Consider the following 16,603-nt stretch of genomic DNA (forward strand, 5'->3'; position numbering starts at 1 on the left):
AAGCTGCAACACTGCCCAAAACTTGTTCTATCCAGTTTTCCTCCTTGTCTTCCTAAAGATACATTCCTTTGGCTCCATGCAACCTTAAAGCATGCGGCCAGAGTGGCGCAGGGTGGGGGGGGGGACATTCACAAGCTTCAGTTTTCTAATTTTCTATTTCTTAACATGAAATGTTTTCCCCATTTTTGTCCGCTGTCTGTTGCATTACCTTCTCCCAGCATTTTATTTTCCCCTGCACATCCTTCCCATAAAGATCCCGATTTCACAAAATTTTCCCAAGTTGACATAATTGCTGTGCTAAACATTGAACTGCCCTGGGCAGACTCATTTAACTCCCTCCTTCAGTCTTGTACTAGCTGGATCTATGGCGTTAAAGCTAAGTACACGTGTACTTTAATTGAGGTTGTGCATGATGTGTACTATGATTATAATTAAGTATTTATTTATTTTGATGGTAGGGGGCTTGCTCCTTTATCTACCTGCTGCAGTATCTTCAAAACAGTCTCCGTGCATAAATGCTACTGACCACAGGCTTCTTGGACTGGAATCAAACGTGTGTGGGCCTGTGTGGGCCTCTTTTGTGGAAATCTGGTATATCAGAAAACTTGTATATCAAAAATAAAATCAATATTAAAGGTGAACACACACACACACACACACACACACACACACACACACACAGGTTAAACAGCTGCTTGCACAGGAGGTGTGATCTGTGGCTTTCTCCTGCTGAAGGAAGTTGACAGCAAGCATAATGCTAAGGGGGTTAGCCACTGGCAGTCCTAAAAAGTCCCACTGCAGCAGAATATATTATTCATTTGGAAGGGGGAGAATACTAGGGCAACAGGATTTTTATTACATAATTATGCCTCCCCCATAAAGCTTTGAATAAATGCTATAGCTGCAGATCATTAAACTGCCACCTCACATGCTGCTATGATCACAGAGTTCCGCACATGTTAAAGGCTGTACAATGTGGACGCGCTGTCCGTGCCCTTGCAACATTCATGAATTTTAAACTCCCCACTCCTAAGTACAATGGAAGTGGCCTGATCAGAATGTGCAATGCACTCTGTGTCCTGGAACCTAAGATGCTCGTTCGAGGGTGGAAATGCAGACATCCACAACTTTTTGTTTTTGTTTCCTGAAAGATTTAATTAAAAGATTGAAAGGAAGGGAAATGAAAATGCAATTTCTGCCTAAATAAATAAAATACAGAGTCATGTGTACTCTGTCACTATCAGGTGGATAGAGTCAAGGAATCCTGAAAAGGTTGCGTATGAAAATAAAGACTTTTTATAGTGACCCTAGTGTCTGCTACTGGAGTTACTTTGATATGAGCCCCCAGGAAGATGAAATTATTGTTAAGAATGTATGAGAGAGGGCCCAGATGCCTCAAAATTCTTGATTTAGCAAATGGTAGGATGTAATTAATATCTGGAGTATTAAGGGAGTATTGGAGTATTAAGGGAACATGTGCAGTGTAAGAATACAGGCTGAGCCTGTTCTCCTGTTCATGAGATCAGCTGACAGATGCCATGAAAGAACAAAGATGGCTGATGGCAGTCATTACCCTGAGAAAAGGTGGCACATTCAATGTCAGACAAGGAGCAGGGTGGAGTTCCTCCCCTAGCTGTGTGTTAGTTAGCAAAAGACAATAGCAGAGTTGGGAGGGGAAAGTTGTCAGGGTTACAGAGGGGCATGATGTCACCACAGGAAAAAAGATGCCCTTTTACACCAGGCTTGAGTTGCTTTTGGAGCAAGGGTTTTTGAGAAGAAGGGAGGGGCAGGACATCATGTAGGGCTGGTTGGGAGAGGCAGCACTGAGAGACTGGACTCAAGCGGGCTGAAGCTATGAAGAGAGCAACAGAAGACACTATTGGGATATAATGTTCTACCAGTTGCATAGCATCGGTTGCTGATGCCTGGGGCAGCCATGTGCTAGGTGGGGGGTGGGGTGACAGCCTAGCCACTGACGCTAGAACAACCCCACCAGAGCCACGTGGGCCTAAGCTGAGCCCCCTGCCTGCCTACACAGGGGGGGACCCCACCAGCTGGCACGGCCCTCAGTGGGCAGAGGGAAGCACTGGGCCATGCTGTGCTGGGGTGTCTGGTTCACGCTCAGGGCCACAGCCCCCCCCCCATACTATGCCCCTGTGGTCTACACTCCCTCCACCTAAACTCAGGTGTAAATATGTGTAAACAAACCATAATAAAGACACTGCAGTCTCTGCCATGCCTCATTCCACAGGAGCACAAACCCTGGTGGAGTGCAAAGACCCTGGAATCTTGTTCCCACTCGGCAGACATTGGGGTGACCTGTAATACTATTATTCCTTTCCAATTACATGGCAAAGGTAGGACAACAAAAAAACAATGAAGGAGAAACAATTGCGTTAACTGAAGGGAATGAAATAGGTAATTCATAGATACATTGTACATCTAGAGTCTTACTGGACATATATTTGAGTTAAACTACAGTTATAAACACATTTGCCGTGAAACAGAGCTCCACTTCTGTGGAGCTTCTGTGTTGCAGCTTTGCGTTCCTACAGCTGTGCAACTTCTCCACTGAAATAAGTGAGGAAGCTGGAAAGTGTCTTATGCATTGCAAATTATCTGGGGCAGTAGAAATTCAAGTGCTGTGTTGTGTTTAGACATCAACAATGTGCCTTATTTCCAAATGTTAAAGAGCAACAGGTTAAGGTGCCATCTTGTTTTGCTGATATTTAGTCCTGAAGAGCAAACTGGATTCATAGGGTGGAAGGCTTTGGGGGAAGATACATTGCCCTACAGATTGTTGTTGTTGTTGCTGCCTTGAAACCACAAGTGGACAGATGGACACGCACCTGGGAAAGCTGAATCCAAATTGCACCTCTGGCATTGACTTACTGGCAGGCACACAGAGTTGGGCCCAACACCGGGGGGCTATCGTGCGTGCATGGCATCACACGTACAGCGCCCCACTCCCTATCGGGCCATGCCTGCCAGGATGCACGGACACCTTCTGAGACACTCAGGTGATCGTGGCATGGGGTGCGGAGGGTGAAAATTGCTCTCCAAGCCTTCTGCCTGGTGTGCTGGTGTTTGTCCAGGGGCAGCAGGGGATGGGAGTTCCCTCAATACTGGGTGGGGTCTCAACACTCTGCCTCGAAATATTGAGAGGGCTGAAGCCCATTCTGCCCTCTCTAGCTGGTCCCCTTGCTTAATGAGCATCATTCTTCTCCCACTGTGGTTGTGGGATGAATGAAACAAGGATGCTAAAGCCCGTAGCACATTAAAAATGCTATATGAGTGATGTTTTTTTTAAAAAAGCCCTCTTAATCAGAAGAATTAGGAAGTGATTGTCAAGTTGATATACATAAGGATGCTCAAGTGGTCCAGTCAGAGGGCCTGATGAAAGTACTTCATCAAGTGTTTGGTTTTGCCCATCCTCCTCTTGTTTGACTTCAGGTTGTTCTACCCTAGGTGCTTGTAGCAGGAGAAACCCTGAGTGAGGACAAGAAATGCTGTGTGATTACAGGTTCTTCTGTGGTGCTTTAAACCTCATAACAAACTTGTTCAGTGAGGTCAGAGAATCAACATACTTCAGTTTCAACTAGCATTGCTTTAAAATGAGTCGTTTATAGTAGTGCTTTCTGAGGGTCATGGTGCATTGTGTTAGAAAAGTTGTTGAGTTTTGTGCTTCGTTCCTGAGCTGAACGGAACGAGTCACTGTGTCTCACACAGTTTTGCTTGTTCAACTACCAAGCACCCAGAAGGCAGGACTTAGGCTGATTATGAGTCTATGAATGAATGCATGGAAGGTGCCTGTAAAATATATGAAGAGCACCTGAAGAGAATGAATCCTAACAAGCCTTCAATTATTACATATGATATTAGCCAGTAATTTGATTTCATTGATGACTTGGCTCACCTCAGCTGCCTTGTTTATTGTGCTGATACTCAGACATACCAGACATACAATAAAGACTGGATAAAGGAAAAGATCTTATGTCCATCTCCATAGGCAAGCTCAGCAAGCAAGCAAATAAGACACCATGGTTTAAGGGGGTTTTGAGGGAAGGGTTTTGACAACAGGTGTGTACAGAGTTCTGTAGTGAAAGTTGTTGTATTGTAGTCTTCCTGTTCATTCTTGTTAGTCTGTATTTGAGACAAAATCTGTTAGAATTCCAAGGGGCTTTCTCAGTTTAAAACTCAAAGAAGTAAGGATATGCCTTCTTCTGGTATTTTAGTTTAATTGTCTTTGCTTAGACCAGCCTTTCTCAACCTGTGGGTCCCCAGATGTTGTTGGACTACAACTCCCATCACCCCTAGGTAGCAAGGCCAGAGCTCAGGGATGATGGGAGTTGTAGTCCAACAACATCTGGGGACCTTAGACAGTTCTACTTTTGTTCCTCATTCACAGTATTCACTTCTGCTTTACCACAGTCGCTGTATTTACCCCTCTCTGGGTTTCCCCCCCAGTGTTATTTCTTGGAGGCAATGAAGAATAAAATAAATACTCTTTAGATTAAAAAAAGTGAAAATGAGTAGTTTATTTGTAGATACAAAGTTTTATTTCACACTTCCACACCCCCTCAGGAGGATTGCATTAGGTTGATGCTTGAATACTCTCCCAAAAGTCCAGATTGCTACAGTGAACAGTAGCTTGGATAAGTGATCTCTTGAAAACAGTAGGTGTGGACACAGGAAGGTCAGTGTTAAGTGCCCTGATGACAGTCCACTTTTAAACATCAGGGTTTTCTTTTTAAATGTGAAGCTTAAGTGCTTTGCTTTCTGTGCTACTGTTAAGTAACATTTTGAAAATATGCATATATTGCTTCCTGCACTGCATACATGGAAAGACTGAGACAAATAAAAAATCATATTCAGAAGTCCTCATTTGGCGACAAAAATGTAGTGATATACGTGTGTGCTGTTAAACATCATAATAAAATTATGGATGCATAATATCCACAGCTTTGAACAATAGAGAAGGTTTGTCAAAGATTGCATGCAAATAAATGCCAGGTTCTGTTTCTGGCACCTGCAGTTAAAGGATTCTGGATCATGGGCATAGAAGGGCCCCTTTCCTGGAACCCTGGAGAGATGCTGATATACCAAAGTAGTCCTTCTCCAACTTGGTGCCCTTTTGGATTACCACTCCTGTCAGCAAAGTTGTAGTCTAAGGGCAGCCTATGTGGTGCCTTCCAGAAGCTGTTGAACTACTACTTGCCCAATGATCAGGTAATGGGAATTACAGTCTAGCAATAACTGGAGGGCAGCAGACTGGGAATCCCTGGTGTACATGGTACTTGGGCTTAGCTGGACCAGTAGTTTGACATAAGGCTGCATATCAGTATATCCTAATCATCAGATGATGGGCAAGGTTCCATCAACACAACACTTTCGAAGGTGGAAATATGACTCTGTTGTGTTTATTAACAAGTTACTCCATTTTGCACTGGTTCCCTGCCTGTCCCTGTTCACCCACATTCTGACTTTTGGTGTCACTTACACAGCTGGAACTGCATTATTGAAAAGGGGTTGGTTTTTATCAGACGTTTTATTAAATACAAGTTGACACCCCCTCCCAATTGCTTTATAAGGCAGCCAAGCAAAATAGCAACTGAATTTTACTTCAATGCTGGCAATAGGGCAGCGTCCTCCATCACACTGAATGACAGCAGGCTCATTTAAATGGCTTAGGGCAGGCCATGTGGCACACACGGTTCTGTCCTCTGAACACCTCACCCCTACTCCCTACTGCCAGCATTTCCTGTCTGAGGCAGCTGCCTCACGCTGCCTAATGGCAGGGCTGGCACTGGCTTGCTGGGCTGGCACTGGCTCCCTATCCTTCTGGTTTTGTGCAAGACAGCTGCTACCTAAACTGTACATCACTCCACATACTACCACCACATCTAAATAATCACGACTGTGAGCAACAAGGACCTTAATTGTATCAAAGCTTCTCATTTGCTTCTCCACAACTGTTGATTCTCTCTCATGCTTGTAGAGATGTCCTGCTACATTTTGCTGGTGGTCACTGCCTTGCTTAATAGCATGCTGTTTACATGACCATAGAAGAATGAAACCCTTTCCTCCAATCTGAGGTTACTACTGCGGTGCTTTGCTTCCCTAGCTCGTCATTACGGGGCCTTGGGGGCTCTCTTGCATTCACGAATGTGCCTCTTATGGGAAATCCTCTTTCATTCCTAAGTTAAGATATCATTGGATCATTTTCTTCTTATTTTCATTAATTGAATTAGAAACTCCTCCCTCTTCTGGTACTTGTCTATGACACTCCAAGCCATCTGTCTCAGGATAAGATTTTGGAGCAGCTCCTAAGCTTCAGTATACATCTCCCTGGAAATCTTTAGGTAGTATTTCCGTCGTCTTGTCCTGTGTCTCGCTTCCCATTATTCTATATATCCCTCCCTCTTGAGAAGATGCTGAAAATGAACCAAAAACGATCCAGACATTAGGAAATATGGAAAATGGCTTACATTGCCTTAGCTCAAGTTCTTAGCTGGTTCTGACATGTTTATTGTTACATGAACAGGGCTTAGAGTGGGATCTGCCAACTTGGTTAGGTTACTCTAATCCCAGGGTAGAGTCTGCCATGCATTGAAAAGTTAGCATATAAAAATGCGAACTAAAGATGTTGTACCACTTTAAATGTGTAATTTTCCCTTTGACTAGCCTAGATATTTTAGGTAGCAAGTGCTGTCAGCACTGTCCCTAAGAGCTAGGTCTTCAGTTTGGCCCTGCATTGTAGTGTAGGCCTGAGTGCAGACTTCCTGGGGAAAAGAATGCACTTAATTCTATTATTACAGTGCTGGATGGTAGTTGCCTCATTTCATCTCTTCCTTACCTATTTAAAGGAAGCTGCCGTTGGTGCTGCTTCATTGGAGAAATGGTCCTATGGTGGCATAAGAGCACTGTATTAGAGACTTTGTTGGGTGAAGATGGGATTAAGTGGGAGCAAGCTGTAGAAGTGAGTTTAAGGGTCTCAAGAAGGCAAGTGGGTGAACGCACGCACGCACGACACACACACACACACACACACACAGATGTACGTATGTAGAGCTGTCTCCATTGCCTTCCATAACATGCTTTTCTAGTATGTTTCAGAGCAGAGGCTTGTAGGTTTGTATTGCAATAGCTGAAGCCCTGATTAGCATTAAGTTGCCCACGTGTTAGCTTGCTCTTGGTGAAAAATACTTTGCCGGCCAAGCAGGGCATGCCAAAGCAGGGTAATCTTTCTGCACAATCATGACTTCTGTGCTAACTAAAACATCTAATTTGGCTTGTGCTTGAAATAGCGCCTGGAGGGTACACTCCATGAAGTATCATAGTTGTGCAACACCCATACCTTCCGATTTGGGCTGTGCAGAGTACTGACATGGGCCCTACTGAAATAAAAAGAGGTTGCGCTGACTTTAGCAGTGCTTGGTGGGGTGTGTGTCTTTGATCAGGTTAACTCACTGAACTGTGGGACTTTCTCTGTTGTCTTGGAAGCTCTGACAATGTCAAAATAGCTTTGGATTTAAAAACCAGACACCTTGTCACCAATTGGCCTAACTGGCAGGTCATGCAGATTTTTTATTTTGTTCTAGCAGAAATATGGATGGCTTTGCTGCACATAATCACTTAGAAAAGACATTTTGAATGCAAGGGATTGGCATATGAGAGCTGCTTTGCTGTAGTTGTTTTTAAATACTATAGCCGGGGTTTTTAAGGGGGGGAAACAGTGCGATTTTTACAGTTAAATTTTTTTATGGAAAAATGCAGGTGCAATTGTGGGCTTTCTAGCTATTTGAGGAATTGAGATCTATTCTGTTTTTGTTTTTTTCTTGTTTCTTTCCATTTCCTTCTTTTAAAGGAAACAGATGCATTCTTGTAACCGAGATCTGAGAGTGACATTTCTCCAATGAGAGGACACAAGGGGTGGGGGGAGGGAGAATTCAAGAACTACATGCCAAACACTTTTTACTCTGGATGACAGGCCAACATACAATTGTCTTTAATGACTTGATTACTGTTGTGCCACATAAACCTGTAGCATTGGTATTTAGCACTTTGTACATGCTGCTGTATAGATTTACAGTCTTTGTCCTCCAAACAACAGCCCTCTGTTGTTCCCATTATGTCATGTGTGAAGGGTGACTTGCGTAAGCGACTCCACCACCTAACTTGTTCATGTGCTTAGTTGAGGTGACACTCCAACCCTCTCAGGTTGGCAGAGTGAGCCTCTTGGTAATTCCACTGTCCTTGGCTGTGCAGGGTATGGTGGCCCAGAGAAGGGCTTTCTCTGTGGTGGCCCCTAAGTTGTGGAGCTTCCTTCCAACACAGGTGTATCTAGTATCTTGGTTGTATAGCTTCCACTGTACGCTGAAGATGCAACTCTTTACCGTGACTTAACAGCTAAGGTATTTTGTGGGACCCAACTTCTTTTGTTTCACTCTGTTCTGTTTAGTTTGGAACAATTTTACTTGTTTTTATAACTGCACACGCAGGTCCACTTTTTGAACACGGTGCATTCCCTGGAATTCGTTCATTAGGCAAGTGGTCGTATAAGAAGCTGACAATTTCCATTATTTCCTATGAGAATGTGATTTGTCCAATCTCCTCCCACTTCCTCCATAGTTTCTTCCTGAAATGGCTGCAGCCAACCTGCAAAAAAACAGCAACCTGATTTGTCTGGTCTCTCTCCCTGCATGGTTTCTGCCCCCAAATGGCTACCACCAACCAGCAAAGCATAAAGAAGTAAGGAAGTGGGCAAATGCAAGTTGTTCAGAATCTTCAGTGTGTATATTGAGGTTTGGGTACTATGTTAAGATAAGTGAATTTTCGCACAAGCAGCATTTTGAAAATGGGACCTGCATGTATTATATATGTATTATATTGGTATAACCTGCCCTGGAACCTTGTAGTGAAGGACATGTAATAAATTGTACATAGATTAGACAGTGAGTGTTGCGGAAGAGGCGCACGAGTCTCTCGCTCTCAATTGTGCAGGTATCCAGCCAGTGTAAGCCAAGTCCTGTGCTTTTAACTGCAGAGGGGCCTTGCTTGTGTGCTTTTTGCCCTCAGACAAAACAGTACAGGGGATGTTGGAAGGGGAGAGACATATGCCTCTTGTCCATAATACCTTTGCAGTGCCATATTGCTATTGTTTTTAACTGGAAGCTACCTTGGAAAGTCTTTGAAAAAGCCTTGATACACAGTGTTTCTCTGCAACATCTGCACCGTTTTGACAACTGAGCTATTGTGCAGACTCAAGATAGCACTCCTTTTGCGGGGGAACCCACACTTCCCTATCACTTTCACAGCAGTATTTTGCTGCAGGAGTCACATGGCTCCCTTCCAGCTTCTCAAGGTCTACCTCGCATTCCCAGCCTAGCCCAAGATCCTCATATCTGTGTTTTCTCCCTTTCCTTGGCTCAAACCAGGGAGAGAAAACAGAGATGGTGTTTCTGTTTGCATTTTGCAAACATTTCTGATCTTTTTTCCAAGGTTCCCTGGTTATTTTTTAGGCCCTCTAAGTGTCACCAGTCAGTCCAGTGATTGAATTTTCCAGGGCTAATTATTGTGCTCTAAATTATGCAAGGGGAACCAGGTTGTGTCACTTGGTGCTGTTTAACAAGAGGGGGTGTTGCTTTCCTTTGCTTTATTAAAATTTCAGCGTTCAATTGGATCTCTCCTGCACAGGCTCTCTTGCAATAAGGAAACATAAGAGAACTGGACCTCTTACGCAGGCACAAATGCGCCAAGGTTTGCTTGCACCAAGCCCCTTTGTTAAACCCTTTGCCTTAGTTTTGTAGCTTTTCAATCTATTGTAACACAAAATACCGTGGTACCTCTGGTTGTGGACAGGATCCGTTCTGGAGGTCTGGCCGGATCCCGACGTTTTCGCAACCAGAGAGACCGCTTCTGTGCATGCACGCGTGGCAAAATCCTGGAAATATACTTCCCGGTTTGCCGCTTACGTATCCTGAAGTTTACATAACCAGAGGGATATGTAAGCGGAGGTACGACTGTATGCAAAAGGGTGAAGAATTTGTTGAAGTAGGAACCTTGTTCTCTTGAGATTTATATGGGTCTGATGGTAGCCTTTGATTAGTCACCAATGGTATGTGAGGCGTTCTGATAGAGCAATGCTCCAGATGTTATTAACCCAAACAAAACTGGTTGAGACTGCAGCATGGCTAGGTAAGGCAGAGCTGTGCTAGTAATTCAGACAAAAGGCATCTTGGATGCCAGGGGGCTTAAAGTTCACAATCATCACATTCAGAGGAGTTAACAGTTCCTGTGTGTGTTGATCATCTCCGGCTTGGCAAAGACTATTTACAGTTCTCTGATTGCATCCCCAGTTCGGTGGCTATATAAACAGATAAATCTTCTTTATAAATGTATGCATATGAAGGCATGTTTGTATATAATTGTCAACTGGCAAGGTACTTATAAATGCTTAACTATAAATCTATCTGTGGATGTACATATTCAAGACCTGCATGCTGTACCCAGTTTTATGTTGGTGTAACTTTGCTATAGAAGTCGTTACAGTTTTTGACTCCCGTCTGCACTGCAGAATGCAAAAAAAAAAAAAAAAAAAAAAATAGTTATGCATAACTTTGCATCTGCTACAAGTATATATCATGGCATCCATTTATTTGTTAGCATTTTCAAAAATGGGTGTTTTGAGTAAGAGTTAAATTGGACTGGAAAAGTTTATCCAAGGTTTAGACTTCATTGAATCAAACCATTCTCTCTTGCTGCTCCTTGTGGATAGAATGTGACTGCAGAACATAATTTATGATGATAGATCCACCTTCCTTCCTTCCTTCCTTCCTTCCTTCCTTCCTTCCTTCCTCCCTTCCTCCCTTCCTCCCTTCCTCCCTTCCTCTCTCCCTCCCTCCCTCCCTCCCTCCCTCTCTTTCTCTCTTTCTTTCTTTCTTTCTTTCTTTCTTTCTTTCTTTCTTTCTTATCCTTTTGGGATAGCTCAGTCAGTAGAGCACGAGTCTCTTAATCTCTGGGTTGTGTGTTCAAGCCCCACGCTGGGCAAAAGAGTCCTGCATTGCAGGGGGTTGGACTGGATGACCCTCGGGGTCCCTTCCTACTCTGTGATTCTAAACACACATTTTAAACCTTTAGTCCTCTTGACCCTCAGCTGAGGGTTCTATCATGTGCAGAACTTCATTTAATCACATCTGTCATTTGCCCCCCTTCCTTGCATCTACCTCTTTTCTTCCTGATTTACCCCTATACAATCAAAACAAACACATCAAAAATAGTACAAAATTCAGAACTTAAAAACTGCAAGCTAAAAAATAAATAAAAATGATAATTCCAAAACACTTGATACCACTTTTTCTTTAAAACAGAACTAAAGAACACATTATTGAGTCAGACCATCACCCAAATATGTTTTGTTAAGCAGAAAAGGAATGACAAGTGAAATAATTGTTTTGATAAAGAATTTGATTGGTGAATAACATTGGGATTCCAGTTTCTGTGCTGGATTTAAGATCCTTTAAAAAGTAATTTATCTCTTGCAAGCTGCCCTGGGATCTTTAGATGAAAGGCAATATATAAATCAAATAAATAACAAATATAAATATATATGTTTATTAAAAAAACAGCATTTGTAGACTGCACATTTTAATACACAAGAGGGACCTAAGGCAGTTGAGTTCTGTAATCTCCATGTGATGGATCAAGGATAAACAAATGGTTAGAGAATGATAGTGATGGGAAATTGGCCAGATACTAAGTTCCAGAAGTGTGAAGCAAATAATAAAATAATTAAATAAATAAATTAAATTAAATTAAATATCGCCTTCTAAATAAACACTTACCACTGTAAATGGAAGACCTTGAGCCTTGTGCTGAATAGCATCTTACTTAGAACACAATGCATTTGCATCAGCAATCTTTGCTTTTAATTGTGCAAGTGACTCCTATGTGGGCTGCCCTCATTCTTCAGTTCAAAGGTGAGTTATTGAAAGCTTACCTTTGTGAACAAGAGGTGGGGGGGAAAATCACATTCTAGAAAGGGAATCAGTTTTTTAATTAAACAGTACAATCAAACTATATCCAGTATCAATAATATTCAGTAACAAACCCTATATACTCTATAGAAGTATTACAGTCAGAGCAGGTCGAGAGAGGTATTGCCCAGAAACACGCACAGTGCAGAATGAATGCTTACATAATTCAAAAGATAAACATGATACTGAAAACTATTTTGAAGTGATAGCCTGACATGGTTGAACTGGATTCCTACAGGACGTTTGGGGGGGGGGGCAATGCTCACATTACTTCTTTCATTGGTGCTGGGGTAAATTTTGAAGTGTGGGAGTTTCTCATGATGGCGAGTAGGATTCACCAGAAGGGACTCCTGTCCTTCCTTTCTTTCTTTCTTTCTTTCTTTCTTTCTTTCTTTCTTTCTTTCTTTTCTTTCTTTCCTGCCAATAGCAGTCATTGTGTAAATTCACTCATGGCACTTTTATCAAGATATGAGTACCAACATTTTATTTTATTGTTTCTAGAAAACACACTGAAAACAGCCACACACACACCACCAGCCTGTGCAGAGTGGAGAGGTCAGACAGGTACACTTGCCCCAGGCCTTGAAGGGTTAAGCTGGTTGTGGGGGCCCCACCAGGGACCAGATGCTTTTTTGTTCAAATTTATAACTAATCGGACTCCCATCTCCGGCCCCAAACAAGCTCTGATGCCCCCATAATCATCATCCCCATAAATACATTCTTCCTCTCCAGCCGCAACCCCCTCCGCAAAGCTGGTGGCCTAAATGTGTTTATTTGGGACTTACCTTTCATGTAAAGATAGTCAAATATTTAAAGATAGTCAAAGTGATGTAATATTCATTTCTTTCTCTGGTGTGTGTAATTGTGTGTATGCATCTGTCTGTGCATGAGTGTGTGGGGTGGAGGTGTGTACACACTGCACCTATTTGAAGCACATTCTTACCCTCAAGGAATTCTGGGCATTGTAGTTTCCCCCTCAGAGTTACAATTCCTAGCAACCGTTAGAAAACTACAGTGTCCAGAATTCTTGGGGGGGGGGTTGTGATTCGAATGTGCTTTAAAGTTATGCTTGTACGCAGCCTCTGTGGGTTGTATGGGTGGGTGCCTGGGCTTATTTTCTATTTAACAGACTTTCTGTGAAAACAGTAACTCCATATTAAATGAGAGAGTAATAGGGGATGGCATTGTGAAAAGGACAGCAGGTGGACTCTCTGCAAAACTTCCATGCATGAACAGTACTGTTCATGCATGGAGGTTTTGCAGAGAGTCCAGAGTAAACTGCTTTGTGGAAGTGTCATACTTCTCAGATGCAGTTTTTCCCAAGCTGAGTTACTGAAAACTCTGCTGGTAGGGTCTGGAAAAGCAAATATGGGATTTGTTTATTTGTTTGTTTTCCTCACTTTCTTGTTTCCCTCTAGAGATTATTTTATTTCTATGTCTTTTTTTGTACTTGCTGTTAAATGTTATAATTGCGTCTGCAAAAATGGTTCCAGACTGAAAGAGCTCTACTCTCATTTCCCCCAAGCCTTGTTGTTAAGCTGGAATCTCTGCTTGCTCTCCTTGATTTGTATAGATAAGATAACCAGACATGCATTGTCCTATGCTGAGTTTCCGGCTTGACTTTTTCTTCCTCTGTCTCCACACTTTTTGAATTTGGGCAGGTAATCACAATAAACTTAAAAGCCCCTCACCCTGCAAGCAACAAGTACAGATGACATCATCTCTCTTTCTCTACAGATAGTGTCTGCACTCTGCCCCATTCTCTTTGAACTACATTTTTAGATGTCCACCTGGGATGCTTTAATCATAGTGTGTACTTAAAAATACAAAATATTAATACATCAAACATGATTTTGTGAAAAAAGTTTATCATAGGGGTATGATCAGTGAGCCCTGATTGTCTGTATCTTCCTGATTATAGTAGGCAATCCTGGGCATGTCTACTTAGGAGTAAGCCACACTTTGTTCAATGGGACTTTCTGCCACGTAAGCCTTTCAATACTATTTACCTGAGAGTAGGCCTCATTACCCAGTGGGATTTACTACTGAGTAGGCATGCGCAGGATTGTGCTGTTAGTGTCTAAACTGGGTTTGCCTCTGCAAAATATGTGAAATATTCAGCTCTCAAGTGTTCAGCCTTTTTGGGTTAGAAAGCACAAAGTTCTCAAACAGGTGTAAATATTTTTTTCAGTGACCAAGTTGCTAATAGAACCTTGCACAATCCAGACCTGGTTGAGCCTGGTTTACAGACTTTTGTTACATACATATTGAGATGTCAACACCTTCTATGTGTGCATAGAGGTATCAGTGGGCTATCCTACAAAAAATACATTTTACTAGGACTCTTTCATTATTTTGGATTATGTTTGTTCTGTTCAACCTGCCTTGAATACAAGAAGTTTATTAAGTCCTTCTGTGGAGTGCTTGTGGCTCCCATTTTCTTTGAGATCACAGAAGCATGCGTCTTTACTAAGTGATGCAAAATGTATTTTGTGTGTTAATACTAAAGCTCAAGTATAAAGATACCATAAAAAGTCAGTAAAGCTTCATCAGTGGAATTGCACTGGCTTGCTCTTGCTCAGGGTGTAACCCTAAGCATGTTTTAGTTCACTGAAATCCACAATTCTTTGCTGGCCCAGAGGCAGTGATTTATAATAGCCAGAGCATCTTTCCCTGATGTTTGGGCTGCCCATAAATTTTGACTTTCGAGGCACGACAGTAGCACTTCAGTTATGTCTCTCTGTTCCTTAAATTGTTCCATTTGGCACATAGTTCGCCATAATTCTCGAGAACACATTACGGTTTCTTGTGACGCCATCAATCTTCTTTTAATTTTGGTCATTTATTGCCCTCTTGCTCCTGGTTCAAATTTTCTTCCTGGTTCTCACTTCTTTTCCTTCATCATCTCAGATTTGTGGTTAAGCTGTCTTTGTTTCTTGACCCTCAGTGATTAGTGCATTCAGATGGGTATCTCTAATGATTCACTTACATGCTGCTGAAGGGATCTGTTACATGGGGCAGGTTTCATACGTCACCCTTTAAAGCTTTATCATTCAGTGGCCCTGCTTTTGCTCACACGACATTATATTCTCCCCTTAAGTCTTGCTTGATTTTCTTACTAACTTTCTTCTACACAGGTTATTATAAATAACAGTGTCCTTTATGTCAACTGCTTGATTCAGCTGCATTTTCATAGCAAGTCAGGTTGGATAAATAACGTCAAGCTACAATGCTTCTGGGCTCTTCCATGCAGCAATCACACTGGAAGCTTATTCTTTCTACATCTTGCCAAGTCTCAGTGCCGTATCCTGATTTCAAGTGAAGTGTAAAGGACCAAGCAAAGACATTCCTTGGGACATGTCTGGCTTGGTTGCTGCATCTTGTTAAGAGGATTCAGACTCCCCGAATCATGCATTAACATAAGAATTGCTTTTCCCCACATTATCATTAGATAAATGGCATAAGGGAAAAATAGACTATCAGATATGGCTGCAGGAAAATAATTTGAATCATCCTGAGATTGGAGGCTATTTAATGGCTGCTTTTGCCTGGAACATTAACAGTGGCAGCTTATTTGAGGTCTGTAGCTTGTGCATCTGCCTGTTCCATAATGCCTTAGAGTTTTAAATAGTCAGTCACTGCACTCTAGAACATATTGGACTTTGGCCATGAACGGCAACTCCTGGGCAGGGGCGTACAAAGTGGGGGGCGGAGGGGGCGGGCTGCCCGAGGTGCCACTCAGGGGTGTGTGTGACAAGATGGCCCCTGCCTCCCCCCAGCTGTAGAGTGGCCGATGGTGCGTGCAGTCCGTGCTTGAATGCATACTGAGGGACAAAATGAACTGCATCTGCTATTGCAGCTGATCAGTTGATGTAGGTAATTCCATAGTTCTGTGCTTCCCCCTCTGCCACCCCATTTCTAGACATATTAGCCACTGTTTGCAAAACCTTCAAGTAACCAAAAGTGGAATTTCCTTTTTGTGCCCAACAAAGAGGGCTGTGAAATCATTGGAAGGGTGGTTTTGCCCTGCCCTTCTCTTAATTAAAAGACATGGAGGCATGCAGATATACAGTATGTGAGTATGCATTTATCTTCCAGTTACTTATTTTCTTCTTATATTTGTATTCCAAAAAGCTCAGAGCAGTGTCTAGGACAGCCTTACAACACCTCTGTAAAGTAATTTAGGTTGGGAATAGTGGTTTGTAAAAGTACCTTACCTCTGTTCCTTTCACACTGAAACCTCCAGTTCTAGCCAACACACCATTCTGATTGTTTTGTTTGTGCACTAGAGGTTACACACATATACCTGTATATAAGCATGTGCTGCTTTAAAGTTATGTGCTAACATAACTTTGTTTATAGAGAAGGAGAGCATTATGGCAGATGCTATCAGAACTCACTCACAGGAGTTCCCAGCCTTTGTCATCATGAGCTGCCTGAAAATATTGTTTGAGTCCTGAAGGTACAGCTAAGCAATACGAGACAGATGGCCCAGCTGGCAGTGCTTGTTCCTGTCCTAGGTCCAGAGCCAAACAGTTCAATGTAACTGTGAGAAAGGAAGGCCACGT

At 42.5% G+C, this 16,603-nt stretch overlaps 1 protein-coding gene and 1 pseudogene across 2 annotated transcripts in view; both read left to right on the forward strand.

The window, feature by feature from the left end:
- MAML3 (mastermind like transcriptional coactivator 3) overlaps positions 1–16,603 on the forward strand; it is a 271,623-nt gene that overhangs the window by 45,887 nt on the left and 209,133 nt on the right. The window lies entirely within an intron of this gene.
- Positions 2,349–4,264, forward strand: LOC310853071 (enhancer of rudimentary homolog pseudogene; annotated as a pseudogene). Its single transcript has 2 exons — positions 2,349–2,418; positions 3,712–4,264. The product of its transcript is annotated as an enhancer of rudimentary homolog pseudogene (transcript).

The sequence above is a fragment of the Podarcis gaigeae genome (genome assembly GCF_964106915.1).
Source record: "Podarcis gaigeae genome assembly, chromosome: 9".
Classification (NCBI taxonomy): Eukaryota; Metazoa; Chordata; class Lepidosauria; order Squamata; family Lacertidae; genus Podarcis; species Podarcis gaigeae.